Below are 18,474 nucleotides of genomic sequence, written 5' to 3'. Positions count from 1 at the left end.
AATAATTACAGATGGAAATGACTTTGGTTATGAGACTGTAATCCATATGCCATAACTATCAACTTGTTTAAAGTTTAAAAGTCTTTTGATACCTTTTGGTGCTGCTGATCTTACTCCATCATGATCCTCGTGCTGGTGAGGAAACCTTATTCAGGCAGAAATGCACCCAGCCTTTCTCATCCTCTATCTACTGAGAAGGGTCTCACCTCTACGAGCTCAGTTTCTTTCCCTTCTCTGCCTCAGAGGAGGGCTCTGTTGTCAGGCAAGTTCTCTGGGACTTCCGTGGTCTAGAAATGAAAGAAAGGGGGAAGAGTAGGAAGAAGGGAGACAGGTGGGTTGGGCATGGGGGAGGGGCTGGGGAAGACTTGAGAGAAAAGATGCTGGAGGAGCTGAGGGAGGGTGAGGAAACTCATGAAGGGAGGGAAAGGGAATTTCCTGAATACTGTTTTACGTATCCTATTCTGAATATTCAAGGAAAGTAAGTAAAAACAAAACAAAAAGACAAAAAAAAAAAAGAGGGAAAAGAAAAAAAACCTTCTCTTTTGTCGGAATATGTTCTTTGAGTGCCAGTGCTCTGAGGCTGTACCAAATGAGTTGTGGTTTCTACTGGGTAATACATACTATGGACTTGACTGTTCCTGGGGGCAGAAATGCCATAGGAAATCAGATACTGTATGAAGACAGGGCTACTTGATTTTCTAGGAAGGTAGCCATTTGAGGGAAATGCCTTTAGAACCATTAACTGGAGCATCTGGAGGAAGACTGCCAATGGTGTGACAAGGAAGAGAGGCTTCCCAAGTGAAATCAGAGAACCAAGGAATCAGGTGACAAGGGAGACCTACCCCAGAGTATGTGTCTCTCAGTAGACCTGAAGTTGGAGTTGGAAAGCACCAGGAGCTCCACAGAAATGGGCCCAGCACTGACAACGTCACTTAAATGCAAGAAGTAGGGCTAACTAGCAGCACTCCATGCAGGGCAGAGAAGGGACATCTGCCAGAGAGAGAACTTGGGAGACAAAAGAAAGGAATCTGGAAAACAAGAGTACAGGACACGGAAATGTAGGCTTATTGGGCTATGCAACCATGGTAGGAAAGCACTATGCAATGGGTATTTTCCATCTGCCCTTCCAGAGTCAATATGCCCCACTCTCCACCCTGCTCTGTGCCCTGGGAGACTGACCTTTGTGGACTAGATCAGTGGCTCTCTTGTCCTCTGGCTTCTGTTTGAGTTCAGTTAATGTTGGCCACCAGCAAGAGACTAGACTGCAAGAAGAGAGGGAAGGCAGGTATTTGTTTACTTCTTCATTTTTACCCTAGATTTGGTTTGATTTTACTTCTTCCTGGTGGCAACAAACTGGTCATACCCTTCCTAGGAAATAGCAGCTCCTTGCCTGCTGGTTGTCCCTCTCCTGCAGCTGCACCTGTCTCTGGCTCCTGGCAACAGTTTCCTTTCCTTGCTGCTTTGGGGTCAAGGGACAGTAATTGATTCCAGCTGTTGCTAGTTCCTGGCCTTTGTCTCTCTCCCATTTGTTCTCTTAACCCTGTCCACACCTTGGAAAATATTCCCTTCATTAAACTCTCCTCAATTACCTACTTGAATGTACCATCTGCTGCCTACCCAGATACCAACACATAGACCCAAGTACAATGATGACTGCACAATGAGAAAATGCAGAGGCAATGCATTGCCCTCCTGATGAAGGTAGAGGATGAGAGAAAATACGAGGGTAGAACTGAATCACTGGACTAATGACTTTGGTTAGATGTTTATGAACTTTATGTAAATCCAAAGCTTGATTCATGGTAATATGATCTACTTGTAATTATTTTCAATGATGATGATTTTGGTAAAATAAGGCAATATATTTTGCAGGTTTCTGTTATTAGAATAAGTTGATTTGAGGGGCAGCAGCTCCTGCCCATGAGTCCTGTCCCCGTGCTTTAATAAACCACCATTAAAAAAAAAAAGAATAAGTTGATTCGCAATGTTGCACAGTGGAAAAGAGATTTAGGTTCAATTCCCATTTTTACCACTTATTGTGTTAAGTTACTCCATCTCTGTATGCCTCAATTTTTCCATCTGAAAAATGGCAGTCATAATAACTTCTTCGCAGGATTCTTATGAGACTAGGTGGATTCCTGCTAGACGCATGCTCGCTCACAGCAAATCCCTAACAAATGACAGTAGTACTTGTTATTCTTGTGCTCTGTCATATCCTTGTCTAGCCCAGGTGTCAGTTTAAGAAATCCAACAAGATTGTGGTGTCATCAAGGGTGCCTAAATAGGGGTGAACCCAATCAGTTCCCTCGGCACTGATTTAGATCTAGATGAAGAGGACTCTGATAAACAAAACCTGCACCCACCTTGCTGGCAGGGAAGCTGTGACCAGCTTCCAGCAATCAGCTCCTCTGTCATATTTCCCTTTGGTGAAAAATGATCTCTGAAGTGTTTATTTCTTTCAGAAATACATTCCAAACCACATCATTTTGTGCTACATGCTACACTTAAATCCTCAAGTTATTAATCAATTAAAATCCTCAGAATTACTCTTGAAAATTCTAGTAAACTAGTGATACAGAACTTTCTAACCCTAATATGACTCAAGAATTTATTTTCAAAGTCTTATCTTTCCTTTGTACCTTATTTTCCATAGTGAACATTCTTGAGAAGTTTGCTCAAGATCTGTTCTGCTGAAAAAATAAAATATCAGACATATAGAGTATCTTTAGGAACAAATATCTAAATCTTAGTTCTGTTCTTTTGTATGTTAAGCATCCTACATGCCACAATATTTTTAACTTTAACATACCTTCCTTCACACATACAATAAGTATTGAGTGCTATTCACAGACCTAGATTCTGGGGAATCTCCAGATAATAAAAAATGCAGAAATGTACACCCTAATGGATGTTACATTCTAAATACAAGATTAATATATTTTCCTCATCTCTCCTATATCTCTATTTACCAAAAAGCACTGAATTTTCTACAAGTCTAATGTTTCCAAATAAAATATAGGATGTCCAGTTAAATTTAAATTTCAGATCAACAATAAATATTTTTTTAGTATGTCACAAATATTTTGCTTGACTAGAGGTATTCACTGGACATATTCATACTAAAAATTTTTTTTTACATTTTTTAAAAATTAAATTCAATTAGCCAACATATCATTAGTTTTTGATATAATGTTCAATGATATATTAGTTGCATATAACAACCAGTGCTCATCACATCATGTGCCCTCCTTAATGCCAGTCACCCAGTTACACCATCCCCCCACCCACCTCCCTATCTGCAACCCTGTTTGTTTCCCAGAGTCAAGAGTCTCTCATGGTTTGTTGCCCTCTCTGATTTCTTCCTATTCAGTTTTCCCTCCCTTTCTGTATTGTCCTCTGCACTATTCCTTATATTCCACATGAGTGAAACCATATGATAGTTGTCCTTCTCTGATTGACTTATTTCACTTAGCATAATACCCTCCAGTTCCATCCATGTCAATGTAAATGATAGATATTCATCTTTTCTGAAGGCTGAGTAATATTCCATTGTATATATGAACCACATATTCTTTATCCATTCACCTGTTGAAGGATATCTCGGCTCCTTCCATCGTTTGGCTATAGTGGACATGGCTGCTATGAACATCGGGGTGCAGGTGCCCCTTCTTTTCACTACATCTTTATCTTTGGGGTAATACCCAGTAGTGCAGTTGCTGGGTCGTAGGGTAGCTCTATTTTTAACTTCCTGAGGAAACTCCATACTGTTTTCCAGAGTGGCTGTATCAGCTTGCATTCCCACCAACAGTGTGAGAGGGTTCCCCTTTCTACACATCTTCAATAACATTTGTTGCTTCCCATCTTGTTAATGTTAGCTATTCTGACTGGTGTGAGGTGTTATCTCATTGTGGTTTTGATTTGTATTTCCCCAATGGCAAATGATGTGGAGAATTGTTTTCATGTGACTGTTGGCCATGTGTATGTGTTCTTTGGAGAAGTGTCTGTTCATGTCTTCTGCCCATTTCTTGACTGGATTATTTGTTTTTGGGTGTTGAGTTTGATGAGTTCTTTACAGATCTTGGATACCAGCCCTTCATCTGTTATGTCATTTGCAAATATCTTCTCCCATTTCATAGGTTTAAGCTGAAATTGAAATTTAACTGGGCATCCTGTCTTATTGTCGGCTAAATCTGGCAGTCCTACAGGAAGTCACTACTCTGCTGAGTGACTTTGTGCACACAACTTAGCTTTTCTGGACCTCAGTTTGCTTGTACATAAAATGGGGGATCTGGTCCAAGGGACATTTAAGGCTCTTTAAAATTCCTGGTTCCAGTTCTTCCCTAAGCAAGAGATCATGTCATCCATTCATCCACTCCCTCTCCTCCATTCAGAACTTTAAACTGGTTGTTCATTCTCTGGTATTACTGCTCCCATCTCTTCTTTCCTCAGTATCCCTTGGTAATAATCTTGATCTGACCCCCCAGCACCATATTGACTGACTTGACTAAGGCTATTAGTATTAATGCTCAATGCCCTACATTTGGGTAGCACTTTACAGTTCACAAAGTGCTTTCCCATACATTACTGCATTTTGATACACTAACTTCTTTCCTACATCCCATTCAAAAAGTTTTGCTTAAGTTGTCTTTCATGCCACTGCATAATCCTTCTCATCTGCCTCTGTGAACATTAGCAACCTTCTGAGAGATCTTCTCTCAATTCAAACAAGTCTGCTCTCATCGTTGAAGATTTTCCAGGGATTCAGGCTCTATCAATTGTCCATCTTTAGTGCCTCCCCCTCCACACTCACTGGAGTTGCCTCTTTGCCCCTTCTGTTCACAGGACAAGTACCTGCCTCCTCCCAAGACAGATGTTTTCTTTCACCTTCTGACTCCTGTACCCCGTGGGGCCCACTGCAAGCCTGAACCACACAGTCCTGGCTACTCAGTGTGGTTCCTGCGCCAATAGCAATCCATTCCCTATGAGTGTTAGAAAATACAGTGTTCTGTAGTCTTGGACTCTGCCTGAGAATACTGAGCCGGAACTTGCCTTTTTAAGTTTAAGAAGCACTGACTTAGGACACCTGTAGTCAGGCACAATTTTTCCATATTTTCCAGGAGATCTGCACCATTGAGTCTATACTAATTAGACTATCCTAAGAGCAACAGTTTCTAATCTTGTTTCTGCCAAGCTGCACCCACAGGATGACACAAACCGCCATAAGGAAGAGGGGCTCACCTCTGTAGTGATTCTCATCCCACCGACCCCGCATATTCCTTTTGCAAGTCACTCCTTAGCGTCAGCTAGGACACTGAATGACTGCATTAAGAAGTGGAAAAGTACCCCCTACCTGTCTTGATATCTATAACAGTGTTCCCTCCATACATGAGCAATAGGGAAATATGAATTATGGCTTTCCATCCGTACTGGCTGTCTGATATGACCAAATAAATGGACTCATTTTGAAAATGGAGTGAATAATACAATAATGAATTATTTCTGATACAGAGATGCTTGTTGAATAATTTAAAAGCACTTTACAATTTCAAAGTTCTCAGAGCTTGATAACTAATAAAAACAATCCAGAGTTCCACTGGCTAAATTTTTTACATTTGTGTTCTGCTCCACAGAGCTGTTCCTGAAATTGACAGGCATGTAACATCATTCAAAATACTTTTTATGAAATAATCACAGGTACAAAAAGATTGGCAGAACCAACAAAACAATAACTGCCTGTCTTGGTAAACAGATATTTGGTTGTTACATCTCTTTTAGCCCCAAGGGACAAAGGCAAACAAATACGAAGAAACCAGTTTTTGTCTGACTGTAATATTAATCATTGGATAGTAAGATACCAAAAGGCAGAAAAAGAATTCTATACACTGAATCCTCAAGTAACACAAGTTTGTGGAGTCAAAAACAAAAACACATGGTCTTTTTTCTTATAAGAGCAATGTCAAAAAAAGCTTCCAATGGCCCAACTATATATGAAGGCTAAAAATATCAACACAATGATTAGTGGATTCATTTTCATTCAAATATAGAAGCTCACCTATTTTAGCACTATATTCAAGGATTAAAACTCAAAGAAATATCCAACTGTTAAGAGAGATAAATGAGAAAATATTTCTTAAAGATTCAAATTCATTGTTATTATTAAATTCTATACAGGAGTTTATGACACATCATTATCAACTCATAACTAAGCTGAACAGATAACCAACTCATAGCCATGTAGATCTTTTATCACTTCTAAAGTTCACTACTGTACTTTATTTAAAAGGATTTATACAATTAGGAAAATTAAATTGTTATCCTTAGAATGGGTAAAGAGATGACAAGTCTGTTGTCAGACTACAGAAAATGTGGAATAGCCCTCAATTTAACTGCATTAACTTTTTTTTTTAAATCTAGATTTAGGGTGTCTGGGTAGCTCAGTTGGTTAAGCGTCTGCCTTCAGCTCAGGTCACAATCCTGGAGTCCCAAGATGGAGTCTCAGGATTGAGTCCCACGTCGGGCTCCCTGCTCAGCGGGGAGTCTGCTTCTCACTCTACCCCTTACCCTAGTCTCATGCGCGCTCTCTCTCTCTCTCTCAAATAAATAAATAAATAAATAAATAAATAAATAAATAAATAAATAAAATCTTTAAAAGTTAAATAAATAAGCCATAGATTTACATCACTGAAGTAGCTATGCAAATATCAGTGACTAATTTCAGCAAGTTTTGAAATTCACTTGTGAAATATGTGTTTAAATTCTTAAGAGAAAACACAAAATTGCCCATGAACTGATATTTTAAAGTTAATAGACACCCTACTGAGCATGTTGGCATAGAGCCACACTGTTTTAAAAGCAGGAACTGAATAAAATATTCTAGGAATAGAAAAGGAATTGGACTTCAGGGGTTTAAAGTCCAACAGTTGTAGACTTTTGAAAGAAGACAACTGTGGATGTTGGCCTATCTTCTTAACCTCTGACACATTCTATCTTTTTTTTTTTTAATTGCCTTCTCTAAATTTCCTTAGGGCCATATGACTCTTGCTTTGATACGGAATTAATTATCATGGGTCACAGAGGTTTAATCTATTTCATTTACTTCATCTCTAACTAGAGTGACCATATCATTTATCATCCACCATTTTTGAGAGTGAAAAGTAAGATTAATAATGCCAGCTTACATCATATGTAAAAATTAACACAAAATGAATCAAAGACCTAAACGTAAAAGCCAACACTAAAAAACTATTAGAAAACATAGGGATAAATCCTCATGATCTTGGATTTGGTAGAGGATTCTTAGATAGGACACCAAAAGCAACAAAAGAAAAAGGTAAATTGGACTTCATCAAATTTTTTTAAAAAACTGCTTCAAAAGATAGCATTAAGAAAGTGAAAAGATAACCCACAGAATGAGAGAAAATATTTATAAGTCATGTATCTGATAAGGGACCTGTGTCTAGAGTACATAAAGAAGACAAAAATATAAATTTAAAAATGGGCAAGAGATTTGAATAGACATTTCTCCAAGGAAAATGTACAAATAGTTACTAAGCGCATGAAAAAAATATTGACATCATTACTCACCAGAGAAATGCAAATCCAAACCACAAGATACAACTTCACACCCACTAGTAGGGCCAGAATAAAAAAGCCAAGTAACGTTAACTGTTGGCAAGGGTATGGAGAATTAGAACCCTCACATATTGCTGGTGCAAATGTAAAATGGTGCAGCTACTTTGGACAGGAGTCTGGCAGTTCTTCCGATGATTAAATATAGAGTTACCATATGACCCAGTAATTCCATTCTTAGGTAATACTCAAGAGAAGTGAAAACATAGATCCATGTTTACAGCAGCATTATTCATAATAACCAATAGGAGGAAATACCCAAATATCAATTAATATATGAACGAATAAACAAAATGTGGTATACCTATATAATGGGATAGTATTTGTCCATAAAAAGGAATGAAGTGCTGATACATGCTACAACACAGATGAATCTTGAAAACATGCTCAGTGAAAGAAGTCAGACACAAAAGACTACTATATGATTCCGTTCATATTCAAGTTCAGATTAGGGAAATGTATAGGGGCAGTAAATAGATTAGTGTTTCCTTAGGGTTGGAGGTGGTATGGGGAGGACAGATAGGGGAATGGAGGTGGTAGCTAAAGGGTACAGGGTGGGGGTTTTTTTTTTGTTTTTTTTTTTTAGGTTTAAAAATGTTCTAAGACTGATTGTGGTAATGGTTGCACAAACCTGTGACTATACTAAAAACCACTGAATTGTACACTTTATGTGGGCGAATTGTATGGTATATAAATTATATCTCACTAAATCTATTAAAAGAGAAAAAAAGAAAAAAATTATGGTGGCACAATACATATAAACTGGGACTATCCTGGGAAAATTCGGATGCATTTTCGTCTCTCATTTCATCCAGGTATCTGACCAACTCACTTTCCAGAGAAGGACTGTTGAAAAAGTTTGATCAATTCTATATTTATACTGATCCTGTTTGAAAACACAAGTCAAAAAAATATGTCCTAATGAAGTGGCTAGGAAAGAATTTTCAGACTGGAAGAAAAAATGTTGACTCATTTGGAGATATTCTCATACACAAGGGCCTCTACACCACTTTTCAAAAAGCTTTGGACCATCTAATAGGTAAATTGCACATGTGCTTAGGGTGCCCACTAAGCCAGGGCCCTCCTTCCAAATAAGTTCAGCTGCAATGAACTTTTTGAGAAATTTACATTAAAAAAAACCCAAACATATAAAGAAGCTGTTTTCATCTCAGTATACATCTTGTGCATATAATACCCGAAATCCAATGGAACTCAATACTCATAGACTAGTTTTAAAAGTTAAGTATAAATTATATTTTGAATTGTAATATTATCAGTGCTGGGACCATCTAGAGGTCCTATTCTAGCCTTATGAAGAAGGAAACGTGGACAGTAGTAGTCAAAGAACAATGTTCAAGCTTAGCATCGGCACGGACAGGAGGCTCACAGCAAGGACTGGTGAGAACCAAAGACAAAAGCAGTGTTCCCATCCCCCACTGCTCCAGTTGGTGTAAGAACCTGGTACTTCCAAATGACCCTCTGGGTGGGGACTTCCCAATTAACCGAGATTAAATATCCCACCACCTTGGGGTCAGATTTCATTTTGTTTATGAAAACAAACATACATGCTATTTTTTTGCACCACTGATTTTTGTGGGGGTAAAATTCATACTCACCTCACTACCTATGTCCATTTAGCCATGACTGTGAGCTAAGACTTTTGGCTTTTTATAGTCCAATTGGAGATTAGAATGTGAAATCCCTACCAGTGCTATGGTTTTAAAATGATTCTAATCACAAGAATTTATGTGCTCTTTGCCTTTTTCAGTAAATTGAGACAATATTTGTAAATGTTTGAATTCTATGGCTGAACTCTGTAGGAAATGAAATCATTAAGAACTCGCTAACGAGATAACCACTGATATATATGAAGAGAGTTCTCAGCATTTTAAGAAGGAAACATAGACAGCTTTCAATAAGTCATGGCTAGGGCAATAGGTATGGTAAAAATTAAAGTATTTCTGTCACAAAGGTTTCTAGCTGGGTTCTAAAATAACCATCATATATACTGAAGACTCTTGAAGGCAATTATTATTTATCCAACTTTGACATCTCACAAAAGCATTTCAGCATCTGAGAGGACAGGATAACTTAGAGTATGACATAAATTCTAGAATCATTTATTCAAATCAAATATTCATTTTTACATCAAGGGCAACTACTTCTTCATAAAAGAACAGTGTAAGATATTACCTAGAAATGAATGTTACACATTTATAACTGTGACTGGTAAATCCCAGTCATACCATTATTATGCCATTAAACTGGAAATACATAGAGTTGAAAGAGGAGTGATCATAATAAAAGCACTTTATTCAGCACATAATACCTGAAATTCAATCTAATACAACTTCCAAATACGGAAGTTTAATGTTTATGGTCTTTATTGAATGATCTTCTCTTTCTTTGACTAAAGTCAATAAAAAGTCAGCTAAACTTTTCAGCGAAGCTAGAAACCATTATATTAAACTACAAGGTCATCAAGATAGGAATAGAATCAAGAGACCATCCTTCTGATACTTGCTAGCTGATCCTTTAGTGCTTTTCTTCTCAATCCCAATGCAAGTTTATTTAAATATTTTAAAGAACTGAAGTTTGACCAGTGTTTTTTGTTAATGCACTTTCTGCTTATATATTCATATCTGATTTAGAGTTCTTTTGAGGAAAATAATATCAAGTAATGTTATAAATACACTGGAAATCCCTTTAGGTTTAGAGGAGGCAATTTAAAACAAAATTTTTATTGTGATAAAAAATATCAATTTACCATTTGAACAATTTTTAAATGTCTAGTTAGGGGCATGAAGCACATTCCCACTGTTGTGCAACCATCACTACCATTCATCTCTAGGACTTTTTCATCTTCCCAACCTGAAGCTCAGTACTTATTAAACTCTTTTTCCCCACTGCCTCAATGGAGGAGACAAATTTTTATTGTATTGTATTGTATTGTATTGTATTGTATTGTATTGTATTGTATTTTTAAAGATTTTATTTATTTATTTGGGAGAGAGAGGGGACAGAGAGAGAAGGAGAAGCAGACTCCCCAGTGAGCAGGGAGCCCGATGTGGGGCTCGATCCCAGGACCCTGGGATCAGGACCTGAGCCGAAGGCAGACACTTAAACGACTGAGCCACCCAGGCACCTGGGGAGGAAAAAATTTTAAATACGTTTATCAAAAACATACATATGTTAAGTTGGAATTACACTCTTAAGCAGAAACGCTCAGTCTGCACTTTAGAAACAATGACTGTGCATTAGTGACACGTGCCATTGTAGACCTATCTGTTGACCTTACAGGACAGTCATATATTTTGGATTTGGGCTAAGCAATTATTTTAAAATATCAATAGAAATACTATAAATATGACAGAATAGTAAGTTCAAACATGATTTACTAATTCCTGCTTTTAACAAGAGATTCAGAATACATATGGGGGACATGGATATCAAATAGTACGTTGTTGCATTTGTATAGCCACATGGCCACCCTGATTTACTAGAACAGAAAAGTATTTTGTGTAATTTCCCTAAGGATGGCTATGGGTTTATAAGGATTCATCTATGTTTTGATATACCATATCCTCTGTGGGCAGGAGATGCCATATATTTGTGAGTAGATGAATATATAATATGGCATATAAACAGGTAAACTCTATAATTAGAGTTAAAATTGACTTAAAAAATAAATGAAGAAAGAATTGCTGGTATACATCAATAAGAAAATAAATCAGATCTTGCAAAAAAAGAGTTACCATTTTAGGCAAAGAAACTTGCAAAAAGCACCTGATTCAGACGACCTGACCTGGTTGGAAGGAAGCATATGTATGTCTGTCATAAATGATTCTTCTGTTTGCACTTACTCCTCATGTTCTGCAGCCCAGAACTCCAAAATGTAGCTTTGTAGGATGAACAAATCTTTGCTGACTGCATCCTCCCAGGCCACATCTGTTCGACCCCATCCACGTTGCATCTCTGGCATGCTGGGGAACCCTTTCCACCAAAACTTTCCATGCCTGAGTGTACCATATTCATTTACCCTCGCCTTTTCATCCTCACTCTCAAATTCAAACCACCACACCAATATGCCACGTGCCCTGGGATCCCTGCCCTCTGCAAATTTTGCTCTTTTCCCATGTGAGCTCTTGGTCTCCAGGTTAGATATCTGTGCCTACAAAATCCAGAAACCCTCAGTGATAATGGTAGATAGTAGAGTATGATAGCAAAGGAAAGACCATCAGTTTTCATGGGGATGCTGAATAGATTCGGTTTGAAGAATGTGGGACTGGGCCAGTACAGACAGCGTGGCCTAATTTTCATGGTGATCATGAAGGTGCTTCTTGGTATCATCTGATACTGCATCATGTTCTCACCTCATTTTTCAGAACAAACTAAAAAGATGGTAATTCTGGCTATCTTCTTAACTTTCTAACATGGTTATTAATATTGATAGATCTTATGGTTCATACACTATGAAAATCTTACATGCGGTTTAGAAATCCTCACCACCTGGCTTCTGGCAGGAATATTACTTACCCACTGACGACAATAAAATCGAACAAGAATAGCCAAGAGTAAGGATTCCTCTGGAATTATTTTCTTTCTTCACCTTAATGCAAGCTCTTTCTAATATGCCATCTGTATGTAAACTCAAAGAGTTCGATTGTATGCTAAGCTAGCAATTATTGAGGGTGTATAACATGCTAGGAATTGTCCTAAGAGTTTTATACTAAATTGTTCATTTAAACCTCCCAGCAAATCTATCAGGTATCAATAATTATTATCTCCACTTAATACACTGTGAAGAGAAAATGAAAGAGATTTTAAGAAACTTAGCCAAGGTCACCTAGACGTTACCCAAGTTCACTAGAGACAACCAGATCATACTCTTAATCACTAATTTTAAATGTCAGTATTGTTTTTCCACATGTAACTCATTTTCATTTCCCAGTTCTACCTGTTTATAAACAGATTTTGAGGAGGTAAATAGCAGTGTATATTGTTTGGTTGAAAGCCCTGGCATTTGCTAGTCATGTCTGAGATTCCTGCCACCTCAAGATACTGGCTTTTGCTGGGTACCTTAGACATTTCAATTCAGTAACTGGTATCTCAACAATTTTTTGCATACATTTTTATAAGCAATTCACTGCTGAACTTCAGAAAGGGGTCACTTAACTTACACAGTTGGTAGTCAGAGTCCTGCCTGAATGACTTCTTAATGTTAAAGCCAAAATTGGAGAATTCCCTAGAAAAAACAAGGCAAGCATTCCATCACATCTAGAAAATGGTTGTGTCTTTTGCTCTTCCACGTATCATTATAACAGTATCCCATGGAAAGGAGCAGGTATTGCTCCAAATAAAAACTGAATCTTTCAGAGCACCTGGGTGGCTCAGTCAGTTAAGCTAAGAGTTCGACCCCTGATTTCGGCTCAGGTCACAGTGTCAGGGTCATGAGATCTAGCTCCACGCTGAGTAGGGAGTCTGCTTGAGATTCTCCCTCCATCGCCCTCTGCCCCTCCCCCCACAAATAAATAAATCTTTTTTAAAAGATTTTATTTATTTGAGAGAGAGCACATGAGTTTGCATGCGCGCGTGCGAGAGAGAGGGGGCACACGCACACGTGAGCACAAGCAGGGGGGAGGAGCAGGGGCAGAGGGAGAAGCAGATTCCCTACTGAGCAGGGAGCCCCATGCGGACTCGATCACAAGACCCTGGGATCACAACCTGAGCTGAAGGCAGACACTTAACCGACTGAGCCACCCAGGCGCCCTAAATAAATAAATCTTAAAACAAAACAAAACAAAAACTGAATCTTTGTCAGCCTTCCAGAGATGAATCCTTCATCCATAAATGGGAGGAAAAGGGAGCAAATTGCAGTCACGTCTAACAGTGCTCAAAGAGGCCAATCTGCTGCTTCAGGAGACTTTTTACATTTTCATTAAAATAAAGTGACAATTCCTGTATTAAAATGATTATTAATTTCAAAATATATCATATTCAACTTATTTTAAAATTCATGCTTGCGCAACTCTATTAATATTGTTCTATATTTTAAGATTTAAAACTCTATATGACTATTCTGAATAATTTAATCAAAATAGAAAACAGATTATTGTAAGTACTTTATTATTCATTTATAGCTATTAACATATTCACTAGAAAATTTATAAGTCAAAGGCAGGCTTGCTTTATTTATTAATTCATTCAGAGTCATCTGGACTTATTTACTGAAGAGTGATCCAGGTGTTAAGCAAATGCACTTGCAAAACACAGGGAAATTTTATTACTAGAGCACTATGGTCCAAGAAATTTTATGACAGATATTAAAACTGAGTTTGGGTATTGTACGTGATGTGCTTATTAAATGAGACTGATTCCTGTAAGACACACACACACAAATGAGTCTCCGTAATTTATAGTAACACCGTGTAAACAAACACAAAAATGTTCAAATACAGAGAATTCTCTCTGGGACAATTCCAATTAAATCTAGCTAGGATGGGTTAAGTGTGAATCTGAAATTAGGCCAATAGGGCAAAACTAAGTAATTGCTGGGTACATAGAATAGAATTTATATTGTTTCTATGTTTTGAGAGATTAAGAACCTCAGTGTTATCTGTGATTCTGCTCTTTCTCTCACATCCCATATCTAGTCCACAAGCAAATTGCCTTCAAAAGAAATCCACAATTCAATCATTTACTGCTACTCTCACTGCCACCACCCCAGTGCAAAGAATAATTTCTTGTCTGCAATATTGCAGTAGCCACCTAATTGTTCACCTGGAGCCTCTTTTCAACATAGTAGCCAGGAAGATTCTGCTGAAACCCTTTTCCCCAGTGGCTTCTCTTTTCAGTCAGGGCAAATACCAATATTCTGATGATGCCACAGCCATCTGGTTTGATGTCCCCATTCTGATCTTACCTATTTTCCCTCTAGTGCTCCCTGACAATAGGAACAGGGGACTTCTTGCTCTTTCTCAAACATGTTCAACAAGTTCCTGCCTTGTGGCCTTTGCACTGGCTCTTTCCTCAGCCTAGAATGTGTGACTAGCTCCTTCCTTTCTTAAAGAGACAGGCTCTCCCTCCCACCCTGATTAAAATATCAACACCCCCAGCCCCAGCAACATACAGACCCTTCAAAACCCCCTTCTCCACTTCATTTTTTTTCTCTTCTTAGCACTTACCACTCTCTAATATAGTGCACATGTCACTTATTTGCCTTATTTATTGGGAGCCTCCTCACTAGAATGTTAGGTCTAAGAGGTTGCGTTCACTATCTCCCAGTACCTATAACTGTAACTGGCATGTAGTAGGTATTCCATTAGCTTTTGTGGAATGAAACGAATAGATGAATGAATGTATTCAAGATCAAAAGAAAACATAAACTGTGACACAGAAAAGAGAATAATCATTAAAATACATTGAAGGGGAATGAGAACTAAGGAAGAAAATATACAAGCATGTGTACATTCAGTCTTCATGCAAATAAACAAATATTAAGTGCCTACATATAACTCTTTGCAGAAGATAAAGCACAGTCCCTCAAGGAGTTTATGGTACAGCTGGGAAGATGAACAGGTCAACATACATGGATACGTGATGGAGGCATTTTGGGGGTATCTAGGTAGCATTCCTGACCAGAGCAGCCAGGGCAGGGCTGTACTGAGAAATCAGAATGGAGAGGAAACAGGTCTAAACCAGATTGCAAATGACCTCCTTTGTCAAGCTAAGCAGCTAGATTTAATCCTGAAGGTCATGAATTAGAGAGCCAATGAAGAATTTCAAGCACGAAATTATGACATGATCAGATTTTTGTTTCATGAAAGTCATTCATATAAGGATGTTCATTATATTGTTATATATAGTAGCAAATAAATATGAACTCAATCCAACAATACAGGGATTGGATAATAAATCATGGTAAATCCATGTAACAGAATGCTAAGGATTAAAGAAATGCTTTAGATAAGAATTTATTGATAGAAAAATTTCATGATACATTATTAGAAAATAATATAAAGTGAGCACATAAAATACAGCCCCACGGAATTTTAAGAAAATGTATCTCTGTGTAGAGAAAGTCTGTGAAGACATAGCAAATTTTACATTCTTTAGTATGCCTTCTGTATCATCTGAATTAATGTTACAGAGAGCATATATGGCTTGTATAATAAGAAAAATAGTTTTTTGGGGTGTTTTTGTTTTTGTTTTCATTTTGGAGGGTATAAAAGGAAACGACTCAGTGGGACTAGACTGAGGAGACAGCCTGCTAGACTGGATGGCAGCAAATCCAGGAGGGCTATGAAGAAGGAACGGGGAGAAATACAGGAGGTTTCTGGCTTAAGCAGCAATGTGGTAGAGTCACTCAGTAATGCAGAGTCACCAACTTATGAGTGAGCAGACACCAGGGCCCAAGGGCACTCTGAGGAAGCCTGGCATTTCTTATCCACCAGGGCCTGTAGCCAATTTGTACCACTTGGAATACTTAGCATTGGCTGAGACCGTGGGCTGACTGATCACCTGGCTGGGATTTCCACATGCTGCCATCACTGCTGCCATTGTTGAAGGCAGCAGTTTCAGAATAGCATCCTGTCCCTCTCTGTCCACCAGATAATCCCTGGTGCCAACTGTTTAAAAGGCTTGTGGCCACAGAACCCTTGCTCACCTTCCAAAGGAAGTGCCTCCTGTCACCTATTCCTCCCTTTACTTCCATTCCTGGACTACTCTATTCCCTTTCTCTGACCTGAATCCTCACTCTGAAATCATTCTATTGTTCGATTTTTCATTCCAGAATTCCCATTCCATAGTGGGGGGGGAGGGGGGAGGAAAAGAAAAAAAAGAAAGAATGCAAGCTTCCTCCACCTCTTGTCCCCGAATGTCTCCTTTGAAGACATCACTTCCTGGGAACCCTTTCAATGATCATTGCTCATTCCCTCGGGGTTAGAAGTGACGGGTTGCCATTCTTCTCCTCAATTCCAACTTCAGGCCATTACTTCCCACTCTTTCTTGAAATTCATATGAACAGGCCATACTTCCTTTTATCCTTGTTTCTGACCCCCAAAGCCTTACCGAACATTTGTTTGTTTCCAGGACTTTGATGTTGGCTCACCATCTTTCTGCTCATCCCCCAACCTGTCATCATCGTATGTGATTTCTACATCCTTATGGACAACCCATTTAATACTCTCAGGTCCTTCATTTGAGGAAAAAGTTGACAAGCTTCAGAAACCCAACTTTACCTCACCTATCCACTGCCCCCAAGACTGCCTTGGGCTTGGCAACTTCTGGAAACTGTGTCGCTCTCCCCTCCTTTTACCTCATCTTCCCATCCTCCCTTCCATTTGACATTATGTCTGTTCTTAGACCTCAGTGAGAGAAATAAAGAAGGTAGAATAGACTAGGGTTTAGCAAAGTTTGTCTATAAAGGGCCAGATAGGGGGCGCCTGGGTGGCTCAGTCATTAAGTGCCTGCCTTTGGCTCAGGTCATGATCCCAGGGTCTTGGGATCGAGCCCTGCATTGGGCTCCCTGCTCAGTGGGAGGCCTGCTTCTCCCTCTCCCACTCCCCCTGCTTCTCCCTCTCCCACTCCCCCTGCTTGTGTTCCCTCTCTCACTGTGTCTCTCTCTGTCAAATAAATAAATAAAATCTTTAAAAAAAAGGGGGGGGGCAAATAGTAAATATTTTAAGTTTTGCAGATCTGCTCTCACAATTATTCAACTGCCACTGCAGCACAAACAGTAACGGAGGATAGATAGTAGTGAAGAGTGAACAAATGGGGGAGTCTGTGTTCCAAAGGCTGATATACAAAAGCAGTGGGTCAAGTTTGGCCCACAGGCCATAGGTTGCTGGCCCCTGACATTGACCTTTATTCTCTTCCTTTTCTTTTTTCATTTTCTCCCTATCTATTGATTGGTCCTTAATCCTCCTTTTAGCCCCCAGTTCCACTATTCTTTCAACATTGGCACCTCCACTGGTACACTACCTGTGGTTATCTTGCCCAGAAAAACTCAAATCTTAGATTAATCCAACTATCTACATTCTTGACTCCCAGATTGCTAAATGCTGATGGAGAACATCATTCTTTTTCCCACTGATAGTACTATAATTCCTAGTCTTAGATCCCTAACTTTCAACACTTCATAGTAAACTTTTACATTTCCTTAATAAGTTTCTCTTTTATTCTTTCCAGTAGCAACTTCAAACCTCTTCCATTTTCTTCAAGAAATCTACTCTACTAGTATCTAGTTCCCAGCATATTATCATTTACTTCATAGAGAAAACAGAATATGTCAAAAGAAAACTCCGTAAACATTCTCTTCCCCCACCTACAAATGTACCATCATCTAAACCTATATTTCCTTTTCTCCTATCTTACTAGAAGAGGTTTATCTCCTTCTCCCCACCTCCAACCCCCATGCATCTGCTTTCTTCCCTGTCTTAAATGGCTTATTTCCACCAGCATTTCAATGTGCTCAGATTTCTCAGGGGAAAAAATATTTTGATGTGTGGATGCGTTTATATATTATGGATATAATTCCAACCAAAGATTCATGAAATAGTACTTATATGTGATGTACTCTAATATTATCTATTCTATAATACTTCATTTTTTTCCATATGCTGGCTAAGAGCCACTCAATTGATTTCACACCCAATAATGGGTCTGCCTGATAAAAACTTCCCTATGTGCAAAAGGAGACATATAAAAATTCACATTGCCACATTTCTTATAATAGCAAAAAATGGAAAATGGGAATAACTTAAATGTTCATCAACAAAAGAATACATATATAAATTGTATGCTCATGTGGAATACTACATAGAAAATAAAACTGCAGTTACATGT

The 18,474-nt window shown here is 38.5% G+C and overlaps 1 protein-coding gene across 3 annotated transcripts in view; it reads right to left on the bottom strand.

The window, feature by feature from the left end:
• Positions 1-18,474, bottom strand: part of ZNF385B (zinc finger protein 385B) — a 393,630-nt gene that overhangs the window by 224,486 nt on the left and 150,670 nt on the right. The window lies entirely within an intron of this gene.

This window comes from Mirounga leonina, unplaced genomic scaffold (assembly GCF_011800145.1).
Source record: "Mirounga leonina isolate KUSES-001 unplaced genomic scaffold, KU_Mleo_1.0 Mir_151, whole genome shotgun sequence".
Lineage (NCBI taxonomy): Eukaryota > Metazoa > Chordata > Mammalia > Carnivora > Phocidae > Mirounga > Mirounga leonina.
This window is presented reverse-complemented; position numbering and strand designations above follow the sequence as displayed.